The 14,242-nt window shown below is 45.8% G+C and overlaps 1 protein-coding gene across 9 annotated transcripts in view; it reads right to left on the bottom strand.

Moving 5' to 3' along the window:
- SNX9 (sorting nexin 9) overlaps positions 1–14,242 on the bottom strand; it is a 95,173-nt gene that overhangs the window by 49,932 nt on the left and 30,999 nt on the right. The gene's annotated exons all lie outside the window — the stretch shown is intronic.

Here is a 14,242-nt window from a genome sequence, read left to right as displayed (position 1 = left end):
AATTGGTTCCATTGTTGTATTGCTCTAACAGTCAGGACGTTTTTCCTGATGTTCAGCCGGAATCTGGTAACTTGAGCCCATTATTCCATGTCCTGCACTCTGGGATGATCGAGAAGAGATCCTGGCCTTCTTCTCTGTGACAGCCTTTCAAGTACTTGAAGAGCGCTATCATATCTCCCCTCAGTCTTCTCCTCTCAAGGCTAAACATGCCCAGTCCCCTGATCACCTTTGTTGCCCTCCTCTGAACCCTCTCCAGCTTGTCTGCATCCTTCTTTAAGTGTGGTGCCCAAAACTGGACACAGTATTCAAGATGAGGCCTAACCAGTGCTGAGTAGAGGGGAACTAGTACTTCATGTGATTTGGAAGCTATGCTTCTATTAATGCAGCCCAAAAGAGCATTGGCCTTTTTTGCAGCCAGATCACATTATTGGCTCATACTCAGCTTGTGATCACCACCAATTCCAAGATCCTTCTCGCTTGTAGTGTTGTTGAGCCACGTATCCCCCATCTTGTAACTGTGCATTCGGTTTCTTTTTCCTAGGTGCAGAACTTGGCAGAACTTAGAACATCTAAAGTCACTGGGCCGGTGGCTAAATACAGAGAGTGCTAAAGCTTGATTTAGACCAAAGATCTACTAAAATACTCCCAGCTGTTTTAACATGGAATTATAATGGTAACCCTCAAAGCAGTTTGTCTAAACTGGAGCATAATCCTTCATCTCAATGGCTCTGGGAGTGTAGGATAAATTTTAAAATGCAAACAAAAAATTTAGGCTGGCTATGTCCTTGTTAAAAAAAAAATTGTATAAAAGGAAGTATGCTGTAGAAGTAGCAAATATGATGAGATACAAAGATGTGATAAGATGGGGAAAATTTATTTAGAGATAGCAAACAAATATGGAAAATACAACCACAGTGGTTTTAGTATTTCACTTAAGAAGTTATTTTTATATAAAATCAGAGGATTGAAACTTAAAAACAGGAACTGACCTCCTTTAATAGGTAAAAAGGAAGAATTGGAAAAAGGCTCTCTCTCAAAAATACCACTTAATATTGTATTGCGATTGAAACGGAAATAAAAGTCAGGGATAAGTTTTTTCAAACGGAAATAACTTTAAGCCTATTGGAAACAATACTGGATATGCCAATTCTGAATACAAAACATTTTCAGTAAAGGGCCCATAGCTTCCCTCAGTATTGACATGGAAGAGAATCATTACAAAATTTACTGTTGGCAATTAATACCGCATCTTTTGGGGAGAAAAAACCTTGTATATCATCAGTTTGAAGATTAAATCTGTTCTGCCTTGTGATGCTGAATATTCTGCATGGGTGGCCTTCTCCAACCTAGCACCCTCCAGTTGTGCTGGACTACAACACCCATCATTCCAGCCAGTTCATCCAATGACCATGCTGGCTGGGGATGGTAGGAGTTATAGCCTAACACATCTGGAGGGAACCATGTTAGGGAAGGCTGTGCTTTGGCATCTGAGTTTAGTACTTTGAAATAAGCATTTTCGATCAGTGCATAACCATATTGGGTTGGACTGAGCGTTCCTGTAAGTGGACCTCTAGTAATAGGACTTTCCCACTGGAGTGGGGACGACGACGATTTTTGCAGATTCCTCCTTCCTCCTGCAGCACCCTGAAAAGCTGCTCTGGGGGGTTGGTAACTCCAGAACAGTGTGGGAGGTGGCACAGGAAGTTGCAGGGAGAAACTGGCAAAATTGGTACCACCATCAGTGGTATGCGCTGTTTGGTCTCAGTCCCTTCTGTCCATGGAAGGGATACTCTAGATTCAACCCATTAACTGCAGCACAAGTATTGGTGGCAGTATGTGGTACAGTACTACAACTCTTCCTTTAAAAAAACTGAAAAGGAAGAGTGGTTGAGCAAGGTTTGGAGACTGCCCAAAGTTGCGAAGTTGATGAAATGCATTTGCCTGACAGAAGGCAAGCAATGCACAGAGACTTGAGAGCACAATGGGCAGTATCTAATACTGCCACTGCATCACCGCTTGTTCTGCTGCACCCAAGGGGCCCACCACTAGCACAACAGGAAGCCAGCACTTCCTAAAGCAGGAGTGTGGAACCTCGTTCAGCCAAAGGGCTGAATTTAGTTACAGAGAAGCATTCAGGTGCCACATTCCAGTGATGAGTGGGGCAAAAAAATACAAAAAATACCAGCATATTGTAGCTTAAAGATCTTACTGCCAGTAGCTAAGCCTTAGAAGAGGCATTTCAGCCTTTAAGAAGCGCGGGGGGGGGGGGGGGAGAATGGCCAAACCCCAGGAAATTACCTCTGATTGGGGAACAGTGGATGGGACCCGGCGAGGGAGCATGGCCATCGGGGGAATCCCAAAGGGCCAGATATGGGCACCAGGAGGGCTGGATTTGGCCCCTGGGCCTGAGGTTCCCTACCCCTGTCCTAAAGTAACCCCAGAAACAAGCCAACATGCTATTTTCCAGAACAGGACAGGTAAGCAAAGCTCCCTTCTATGAGCTCCACTGACCTGCCCTCTTCCACAAATGAGAATTTCAGCTGATTTCTGGTTGCTTCAGGGAACTGCTAGCTAACGCTCCTCATTATTCTGGACCTTTCAGCAACATTTGATACTATAGGTAATTTAATCCTTCAGGATCTCCCGAGATGGACAGAAGTGTGTGTGTGGGGGAGTGTTGCTCCTCACTGTGGAATGTCCTTGCTTTGGAAACTTTCTATGTTTCTCACAACTTTCTGGGAAACAGGGCTTGTACACTGTCCTGGTTCACTGCTTTAGTTCTTGGATTCCAGAGTCAGTGTAGCTAGAGCAGTATTCCCAAACTTGCTGCCTTCCATATGTTTTGGACTACAGCTCCCATCAGCCCCAGCCAGCTTGGCCAAAGGTCAGTAACACTGGACGTTGTACTCAAGGAGGGCACCAGTGTGAGGAAGGCTGAGCTAGGGAATATCCAATAGTACTGAGAATTCAGCATTGTTTCAGTCCCCAAAAGTGTGTGATGCTTTTCTTTGGTTATCAGGATATTTGGTGATCAGCCACAGTGGTCCAAGGTTATGATTTTTTTTCTTGCTTAGGGCCAAAATGATACATCAAGAGTAAAAAAAAGATGGCCAGGATCCAAAGAACCATGTAACAAACTTTTAAGCCACATCCAAAAAATCTCATATGCCTAAGGGGGCTGGCTCTTCATTTATATGTCTTGAACAGCAACTGTACATCCCATTTGACACATCCTTTCTGAAAGCGAAAGGAGTCTCAAACAGTTTGATATGGCATGAGAGGCTGCTGTTTAAAGGGGGGGGGAGCCAGCAATCTCACTAGACATACCTTAAGTAACTCTTTGGACCTCAGCCAATGTCTAAAAAGTATGCCTTGCCCTTATGTTTGATATAAGAGATACCTTCTCTTCACTGTCTCTAAGATGTTTCAATTCACAGGATATTTTTCAATTCTTCTCCCAGTCAACCTAACCTACTTCCTAGGGCATCAGCAGGTTGACAAGTAAACGTCATGTCTGAGCAGAGATTTGGGGAAGGAGCCTGGGGGAAGGAGGACCAGCCAGCAGCTGCACCGGGTGGATCCTGAGCCTGCTTCTGCCCCCGCCAACAGGTACTTAAGGCGGGGCTGCCAGAGGCAGCGCCTCGGCGTCGCGCCAAGTGCAATGCTAAGTGCACACTTAGCGTCGCACTTGGAGTCGCATAGGATCTGAAGACCTACCCACCTGCCTCTCCAGAGACACCAGCAGCCACAGATACCAGCAGCAAATAGCAGCAGCAGAGGGCAGCAGCTTTAAAGACGAGGGGGAAAGGGGCAAATGTGGACTTTATCTGCTCCTTCTTAGCTGTTGTTCTCTTTTATCTCTTATCTTCTTTTATACTGTTGAATCATTTTATACTCTAACATTTTAATATGTGCCTGGGAGGACTATTGGGCAACTCAGGGGGTCGGGGAGGTGCCACTATAACTGTGGTCACGGGCAGGGGGAGGTATGGCGTTGGGGGATTAACAGGCCAGCTGAGGAGAAGAGGGATTAGACACCTTACAGCTGTCCCCTCTTCTGGTTCTTCCCCCAACCTGATGGTTCCTGGCAGCCTTACCAGTCTGCCCTCAGGTCTGGTGGTGCTGCTGCTGAATGCCAGGTCGGCCCAAAATAAAATCTCCCTCATCCATGATTTGATTGTGGATGAGGGGGCTGACCTGGTATGTATTCCTGAGACCTGGGTGGGGGAACTGGGAGGGGTCACTCTCTCCCAGCTGTGCCCTCCTGGGTACTCGGTGCAGCACCAACACCGACTTGAGGGTCGGGGAAGGGGGTTGCCGTGGTCTATAGGAATTCAATCTCCCTCTCCAGGCTTCCTGCTCATTCGAGTGCAGATCTTGAGTGTTTGTACCTTGTGTTGGGTACCCGGGACAGATTAGAGATTCTGTTGGTGTACTGCCCACCCCGCTGCCCATCAGACTCCCTGCCTGAGCTGATGGAGGTGGTCTCGGACTTGGTGTTGAGGACCCCTCGGATGATGGTCCTGGGGGATCTCAACTTCCATGCCGAGGCCGCTGTATCCGGGGCGGCTCAGGACTTCATGGCCACCATGACAACCATGGGGCTGTCCCAACATGTCATCGGCCCAATGCATATAAAAGGACACACGCTTGATCTGGTTTTCTCAACTGGGCAGGGGGATGGTGATCTGAAAGTGGAGGAATTAACATCTGTACTGTTGTCATGGACATATCACTTCCTGCTGAGGTTTAGACTCCTGGCAGCCTTCCCCCTCTGCAAGGGTGGGGGACCTATTAAAATGGTCCGCCCCTGGAGACCAGAAGCTTGAACAGCAACAGCAAGATGAGGCAGTGGGAAATGCTGAGGTGAAGAAAAATGGAATAGAGGATACTCCTTGGAAAAGGGTGACAGTTAGGAGAAGAAGAACTAGACGCCACTCTGCACCAGTGGAAGCAGTGGAGCTGTGGAACCGATTCCAGGTACTTGCGGATGAGACTGGAGGACAGCCTGCAGAGGAAGAATCACAGGGGAACCTGCATGAGAGTGAGCAAGAGGCTAAAGGTCAGTCAAACAGAGGTGATGAAACCCAGGCCTACAAGAAGAAGAAGAGAAGAGTGGTAGTAGTGGGAGACTCCTTGCTGCGTGGGATCGAGACCCAAATATGTCGCGAAGACCCATGGACTCACCAGGTATGTTGTCTCCCGGGAGGACAGATTAGAGACGTGACTGAAAGGTTGCCTGCACTCATAAAGCCCACTGACAGGTATCCCTTTCTTCTCATCCATGTGGGAACAAATGATACCGCCAAGCGGAGCTATGAAGAGATCACATCAGACTTTGAAGCTTTGGGAAGGAAACTCAAGAACTTTGGGGCCCAGATAGTTTTCTCATTCATCCTTCCAGTAGTTAGAAGAGGGATAGAAAGGGAACGAAAAATACTCCGGGTGAATGACTGGCTACGAAGGTGGTGCCGACGAGAGAGATTTGGATTCTGGGACCACGGGCTATACTTCCTGGAAGATGGGCTGTTGGCTAGGGATGGGTTGCACCTCACAAAGGATGGGAAGAATGTGTTTGGCCACAGCATGAAGAACATCATCAGGAGGGCTTTAAACTGAATCCTATGGGGAAGGGAGATGTAATGTTGGGGGTAACAATGGACATAGGCGCGTGCACTGCAATGGAGGGAACAGTTCTGATAGCGACCAATAATAGTCTTCAGACACATGTAGGAAGAAAGCCAGACTATGAAGCACATGGTCTTCGATGTCTATATACTAATGCCCGGAGTATGGGAAACAAACAGAACGAACTTGAACTCTTAATACAAGAGGGAAATTATGACCTGATAGGTATAACTGAGACTTGGTGGGATGACTCTCATGACTGGAATACAGGAATTGAAGGATATAACTTGTTCAAAAAGAACAGGAGGAACAGAAAGGGAGGTGGGGTTGCACTGTATGTGAAAAATACATATCTCTACACAGAAATACAGGAGGAGGAGCTTGGTAGCCCCATCGAGAGCATCTGGGTTGAAATAAATGGAGCAAAGAATAAAAGGAACCTGGTGGTCGGAGTCTACTACCGGCCACCCAAACAAGGAGAAGACAAGGATGAAACTTTTGAAAAGCAAATAGCCAATGTTTTAAGGAAGCATGATGTAGTAGTAATGGGGGACTTCAATTTCCCCAATATTTGTTGGGAGACAAATTCTGCAAAACATGGCCCCTCCAGGAAATTCCTGACTTGTGTGGCAGATAACTTCCTCCTACAGAAAGTAGAGGAGGGAACTAGAGGATCGGCTATCCTTGACTTGATCCTAACCAACAGAGATGACTTAGTGGATAAAGTAGCAGTTACAGGAACTCTGAGGGAAAGCGACGATGTTGTACTTGAGTTCTTGGTTCTAAGGGAAGCAAAAGCCGAGTGTACTCAAACGCGTACCCTGGATTTTAGGAAAGCTGATTTTAATAAACTCAGAACAATGATCAGTAAGGTCCCATGGCAAGCGATGCTAGCGAGAAAAGGAGTCCAAGATGGGTGGGAGCTTTTAAAAAAGGAAATTCTCAAGGCACAATCACAAGCAATTCCAACAAGAAGAAAAGGTGGAAGACAACAGAAGAAGCCAATGTGGCTTCACAAAAAGCTTAGGGATGACCTGAAAACAAAAAAGGACACATATAGGAAGTGGAAAGAAGGCCAAGTAACAAAGGAAGAGTACAGGCAGATAGCACAGAATTGCAGGGATGGTGTTAGGAAGGCTAAAGCTTAGAATGAGCTGAGGTTAGCGAGGGATGCTAAAAACAACAAAAAGGCTTTCTTCAGCTACATGCATAGTAAAAGACAGAGGAAAGAAATGGTTGTTCAGCTATTAAATGAGGATGGCAAAACGATAACAGAGGACAAAGAAAAGGCAGAGGTGCTCAATTCCTACTTTGGCTCAGTCTTCTCCCAAAAGAGGGTCTATGACCCCCCTGCAAAGGCGATGTCCAGGCTGAAGGAGCAGGATTGCAGCTTGAGATTGATAGGCATATGGTCAAGGAACACCTAATTACTTTGAATGAGTTCAAATCTCCAGGGCCAGATGAAATGCATCCTACAGTAATAAACTTACTGGCAGAAGAACTCTCAGAACCACTGTCTATTCTCTTTGAGAAATTATGGAGGACGGGTGAAGTGCCAGATGACTGGAGGAGGGCTACTGTTGTCCCTATCTTCAAAAAGGGTAAAAAGGAGGCACCTGGGAACTACAGATCAGTCAGTCTGACATCAGTCCCTGGGAAAATTCTGGAGCAGATGATAAAGCAATCCATCTGGAAGCACCTTGACAACAATGCTGTGATTACTCGAAGCCAACATGGATTTGTCAAAAACAAGTCCTGCCAGACAAATCTGATCTCATTTTTTGATCAAGTCACCTCCCTTATAGACCGTGGGAATGCTGTAGACATCATATACCTCGACTTCAGCAAAGCTTTCGACAAAGTGCCCCGTGATATCCTGATGAGCAAACTAGCTCAAAGTGGGCTAGATGAAACAACGATCCGGTGGATCCACAGTTGGCTACAGAATCGGACTCAAAGAGTGCTTCTCAATGGGACCTTCTCAAACTGGGGAGAGGTAACGAGTGGTGTACCGCAGGGCTCAGTCCTGGGCCCAGTGCTCTTCAACATTTTTATTAATGACTTGGAGGAGGAGGTGCAGGGAATGCTGATCAAATTTGCAGATGACACAAAATTGGGAGGGATAGCTAATACTTTGGAAGACAGAAACAAAATTCAAAGTGATCTGGATAGACTGGAGCGCTGGGCAGAAAACAACAGAATGACATTGAATAGGGACAAATGCCAAGTTCTGCACCTAGGAAAAAGAAACCAAATGCACACTTACAAGATGGGGGATACATGGCTCAACAACACTACAAGCGAGAAGGATCTTGGAATTGTTGTCGATCACAAGCTGAACATGAGCCAACAATGTGAAGTGGCTGCAAAAAACGCAAATGCTATTTTGGGCTGCATTCATAGAAGCATCGCTTCCAAATCCCGGGAAGTACTAGTTCCCCTCTACTCAGCACTGGTTAGGCCTCATCTGGAGTATTGTGTCCAGTTCTGGGCACCACACTTTAAGAAGGATGCAGACAAACTGGAGAGGGTTCAGAGGAGGGCAACAAAGATGATCAGGGGACTGGAAACAAAGCCCTATGAAGAGAGACTGAAAGAACGGGGCATGTTTAGCCTTGAGAAGGGAAGACTGAGGAGAGATATGATAGCACTCTTCAAGTACTTGAAAGGTGTCACAGAGAGGAAGGCCAGGATCTCTTCTTGATCATCCCAGAGTGCAGGACACGGAATAATGGGCTCAAGTTACAGGAAGCCAGATTCCGGCTGAACATCAGGAAAAACTTCCTGACTGTAAGAGCAATACGACAATGGAACCAATTACCTGGGGAGGTGGTGGGCTCTCCCACACTGGAGGCCTTCAAGACGAGGCTGGACAGCCATTTGTCAGGGATGCTCTGACTTGGATTCCTGCACTGAGCAGGGGGTTGGACCCGATGGCCTTGTAGGCCCCTTCCAACCCTACTATTCTATGATTCTATGATTAATGGATTCCGATGGATTCCAGAGGGCTCTGGGGGATTTTCCTGCTGGTATGGCTGGTGCTCCTGTCGAAGCCCAGGTCACTCTGTGGAATGCAGAGATGACTCGGGCGGTTGACATGATCGTGCCCAAGCACCCTCTCCCTCTGAGCAGAGCCCGGCCAGCTCCTCGGTATACACCTGAGCTGAGGGCAATGAAGCAAGAGGGGAGACAGCTAGAATGCAGGTGGAGGAAAACTCGTGCTGAGTCTGACCGAACACAGGTAAGAGCCCACTATCAAGCCTATTCTGTGGTGGTGAGGGTGGAAAAGAGACAGTTCTTTTCCACCAGCATTGCATCTTCTCAGTGTGGTCCAGCGGAGCTTTTCTGAGTGGTTCGCAGCCTGTTACATTCTGGGCCAGGGAGAGAGATGGTGGAACCCTCGGTAGCACGCTGTGACGAGTTTGCACGGCACTTTGAGGATAAAGTCGCTCAGATTCGTCATGAATTGGACACCACCATTAATGCAGTTCCATTGGTAGAGGCGTTCAGAGCACCGTTTTATTGGATGAGTTTCAGTTACTGAGGCCTGAGGATGGGGACAAGGTGCTTGGCCAAGTCCGATCGACCACTTGTGTGCTTGACCCTTGCCCTTCATGGCTTATTAAATCAAATAAGGAGGGGATGTCTGGCTGGGTCCAGGAGGTTGTAAATTCCTCCTTGAGAGAGGGAGTGGTGCCTGCCGCTTTAAAAGAGGCGGTAATTAGACCACTCCTGAAAAAGCCTAACCTGGACCCAGAGGATGTTAACAATTATAGGCCAGTGGCCAACATCCCCTTCTTGGGCAAGGTGCTTGAGCAGGTGGTTGTAGGACAGCTCCAGGCACTGTTGAATGAAACAGATTATCTAGATCCATTTCAATCGGGCTTCAGGCCTGGTTTTGGAACGGAAACTGCCTTGGTCGCCCTGTGGGATGACCTCTGCCGGGAGAGGGACAGGGGGAGTGCGACCCTGTTGATTCTCCTGGACCTCTCAGCGGCTTTCGATACCATCGACCATGGTATCCTTCTGGACAGGTTGTCAGGGTTAGGAGTTGGAGGCACTGCACTATAGTGGTTCCGCTCCTACTTGGATGGCTGATTCCAGAAGGTGGTGCTGGGGGATTATTGCTCTGTGCCATGGCAATTGTGCCATGGGGTTCCACAGGGCTCTATTTTATCCCCCATGCTGTTTAACATCTACATGAAACCACTGGGGGAGGTTATCCGGAGGTGTGGGCTGAGGTGCCATCAATATGCGGATGACACCCAGCTCTTCCTCTCTTTCTCATCAAAACCAGGTGAGGCAGTGGCTGTTCTGAATCAGTGCCTGGGCACGGTAATGGACTGGATGAGGGCCAATAAACTGAAACTCAATCCAGACAAGATGGAGGTACTGTTAGTGGGTGGTTCGTCTGCCTGGCTAGGTGATATTCAACCTGTTCTGGAGGGGGTTGCACTCCCCCTAAAGGATCAGGTTCGTAGTTTGGGAGTGCTCTTGGATCCAGAACTGTCACTTGAGGCACAGGTGAACTCAGTGGCACGGAGCACTTTTTATCAGCTTAGGCTGGTATACCAACTACGCCCTTATCTGGACAGAGATAGCCTAGCTACAGTTATCCATGCTCTGATGACTTCTTGTCTGGATTACTGCAATGCGTTATACGTGGGGCTGCCTTTGAAAACAGTCCGGAAACTTCAGCTGGTCCAAAATAGGGTGGCAAGATTATTAACAAGGACTGGCCTGCGAGCTCATATTACGCCAGTACTTTTCCAGCTGCACTGGCTGCCAGTCCATTTCCGGGCCCGATTCAAAGTGCTGGTGTTAACATTCAAAGCCCTTAACGGCTTGGGGCCAGGTTACCTGAAGGATCGTCTCCTCCCATATGTGCCTGCCCAGACCTTAAGATCATCGTCAGCGGCCCTTCTCCGTGAGCCCCTGCCAAAGGAAGTGAGGCAGGTGGCTACTAGAAGGAGGGCTTTTTCTGCTATGGCACCCCGGCTCTGGAATGAGCTCCCTAGTGAGGTTCGCCTGGCACCTACATTGTATTCCTTTCGGCGCCAGGTGAAGATCTTTTTATTTTCCCAGGCATTTTAGCTTTCTAAATTTTTCTCTTTGCTGTTTTAAATCTGTATTTTAAACTCCTGCACTGCTGCTAGGTTTTATTGTGGTTGTATTGTTATATTGTGGTTTTAATGTTCTATATATTTTAAATTGTTTTATTGTGTGTTGTTTGGTTTTAATTTTTGTGAACCGCCCAGACAGCTTCGGCTATTGGGCGGTATAGAAATGAAACAAACAAACAAACAAACAAACCTGGGTCTCCAAGTACATACACTCCATTCTCTCTCTATACTACTCAATCTGTTGTTAATTACATTTTTGCCTGCTATTCTGTTAGACTTTATAAAATTAAAATTTTAAACCAAAGTTGAGCTGTCAAATGACTGCTCTGTATTACTGTAGTATTTAGTCACTACAGTTTTCATCTTTTACTATTTCAAACTGAGCAAGCAGTTTATCATACTGCAAAGCAAAGCTGTGTAAATGTGTTTATTTGCATGGACAACAGTACATTTTATCGTTTGCTGGAGGTTCTTTATGTCTTGCACTGAAATTAAGAAGTTCGAACAAAAAATTTTCATTGAATGAAATGCAGTGCCACAAGAGCCCAACTCAAAAGTTTGTTTTTGGTGGTGTTAAGAGAACTTTGAGCAACATTGCCTGGAAAGAAGAAAAAAAAATTCTGTCCTGACCTATGAACTACTACAAAAGTGTAGGTATGTTGAAAGATACCCTGTCCAGATCCAAGTCTATACTGCAATATAGTAAGGGGGGTTGGGGCAGTTGTCATGAAGCCTTTGGAGTGATTGCCTAACTGCTCTAATATCAGGGTCTCTGGCTGCTATAGATGGAGCTTTTTAAACCTAATAGTCTCTGGCTGTTACTGAGCTGCTCAGACCCTAGAGAGAGGCAGGATGGGGAGGGGCTGAGAAGAGTTGGAATCAGGCATCAAGGTAGGGGCTTAAGAACTGACAGTTGGGACCTGCAGAAATGAGTGATCCAGAGGAACAAGGACATGTAGGTTGGCCGTTGTTACTTTCTGATGCAACAACGGCTAGGACATATCGTGCCAAATACTCAGGTAGTTCCTTTGAAACCTGGCTAAAAACAACAGGCAAAAGTAGAAGGCTATATGGAGCTGTCAGAGAAGATAGAAAATTGGGAAGCAGAATAAACAGAGAGAAGAGCTGTACATGGCCAGAGGAAATACGTATTTATTTGAAGTAACCAGCCCAGTCTTTTGGCTGAGAGCATCCACTGGCTGACAGCACCCACTGGCTGAGCAAATGTGAGTTTCTGAAACATTTTAAGCCACCCTTCACTTGTTGGGGCTCGCACAATCCTTATACATGACAGCCTGGAGCGAGGCCACACCAGCTAGCCTTACCCTGACCTATCCCTGCCCTCCCGTTCCTCTCTGTTTTTGACTGCAGGCAGGCTACAATGTAGCCTTAGATCTCAAGTTGATTTCACTGGATGTTTCTCATATCAGAACCAGGACTTTAAAAGATCAGAAACATATCAGAAACATACTAGCCACAGCATTACATTTGGTGACAAAATATTGTTAAAATAAAATCAGGCAGAATATCACATTAGTGGAGCTGCTTCCTCCTATGGTTCATTAAGCTTTTCCCAAACACTATCAGGAATCTGATAAAATCCAATTCTCAATATCGCACAAAAATGTCAAGTGCAAATGGCCCTTATACTAATGAGCTGCACCAACAGTGCTCAGGCAAAATTTTACTTTACTGTTGCTTGCCAAAAGTTATGAGCTGTAGATGCACCAGGCCATGTACAGGTTTTATTAGTATAAACACAGCTACGGTAATAGTCATTTCTACAGTATACATACATGACAATTTTTAAAAGTCATCCATAATATTACACAGGCAATGATACATTCCTACTACAGAAGAACTATTCATCCTAGCCACAATTATATCCAACCTCTAATTATACAGTTCATTATTATACAATGCCAGGCTGTCCCCCCACAACCAGAACATATGCATCACAAAACTTGCTAAGCCATTTGTTGTAAGTTTCCTCTGAAAATGCTTTTCTTAGTTACACCATTTCTGTCATTTATAAAGCAGAGGTCATTAATTGCACAATGTCCTGGGGACATACCATCACCTCCTCCCCCAATGACCAAAACTCTGAAGGTGATGTTAAGAGGGAGAAAAATCAGGGAGGCACCTAATGGAAAATACATAATAATGGGCAATTTCATCTACCTTCACATTGACCAGATAAATGAACATACAGATTTTTGACGAAGAAGCAAACCTTTCTAGATACCATAAATTACTCATAGTTATGGAGACACCAGAGGGGAGGTGATCCATGCTTTAATCCAGAGAGGTGCCAAGCATCTGGTGCAAGGTGTAAAACTGCTCATGAACAGTGACCACAGTACTATGAAATTCACCATATATCTAAGTCAACAGATGTCCAGGAAGCATAATGTGGTCGTATTTAATTTCAAAAAGGAAACTTCAGAAAGGTGAAGGGGTTAGTTAAAACAGGTGTGCAGAACCTCTTTCAGCCCCAGGGCTGAATTCCATTTTGGAGAAGCTTTCGGGAGCCACATTCCAACGGTGGACAGGACTGAAGGCAAAGGGAGCAGACTTCAAAATACCAAAACTACCAGCATATTTTAGGTTGCTGCCAGTAACTAAGCCTTAGAAGAAACAATTCACCTGTCTAGAATGGGAAAAATTGCACAAAAACTGGAAAACCACAAATTGGTGGTTGGGGGAAAGGAGTGTGGGCATCTGGAAAACCCTGGAAGGCAGGAATGGCCCCCCAGGAGGGCCAGATTTTGCCCCCGGGCCTGAAGTTCTGCACCCCGTGTTAAAAGAAAATAGAAAGGGAGATGAACGAATATCATATCACTTCATGATGCTTAGAGGTTATATACAGGAGGGTATAATAGCAGCTGAGATAAAATGTATATATCACAGAAATTAGGAAAGATACAAACAAGTCTAGAAGGATGCCAGCACAGTTGATGAGCACAGTCAAGGGAACTATACGAAGGCAAGAAGACTTCCTTAAAGAAGTGGATGTTTTCATGAAATGGGAACAAAATGAAGCACAAACTCTGGTAAAATTAATACAATTATTTTTTAATTGACAATAAAGACCCTCCCCTCCCAAAAGAGAGATTATTCATGGAGGATATCAATGGCCAATAGCTAAATTGAACCTCCATGCTCAGAGACAGTGTACCAGTAGCAGGAGGGCAAACAAAGAGGGAGAACTGTGTCATTTATGCCCTCCTTGTGGCCTCCTGGAAGCATCTAACTGGCCAGAGTTGGAAATGGCATTCTTTGATCTGATCCAGCAGAGTAGTTCTTCTGTTCTTATCAGAAGAACTGGCTGTTTTCCCTCCATTCCCATTATGACTACTGCCAAGAAACTAGTTAATATTCAAAAGAATTACAGAACAGCAGCAATTCTCTTTTCCATGTTTTGATAACTCACTACAAGAGACTTCAACAAGCTTCTTTGACTCTTTACTGTCTGGCATGCTTCGGGTGTT

This window comes from Heloderma suspectum, chromosome 1, assembly GCF_057233095.1.
Source record: "Heloderma suspectum isolate Gila_16-S chromosome 1, 16-S_ref, whole genome shotgun sequence".
NCBI classification, from domain to species: Eukaryota; Metazoa; Chordata; class Lepidosauria; order Squamata; family Helodermatidae; genus Heloderma; species Heloderma suspectum.
This window is presented reverse-complemented; position numbering and strand designations above follow the sequence as displayed.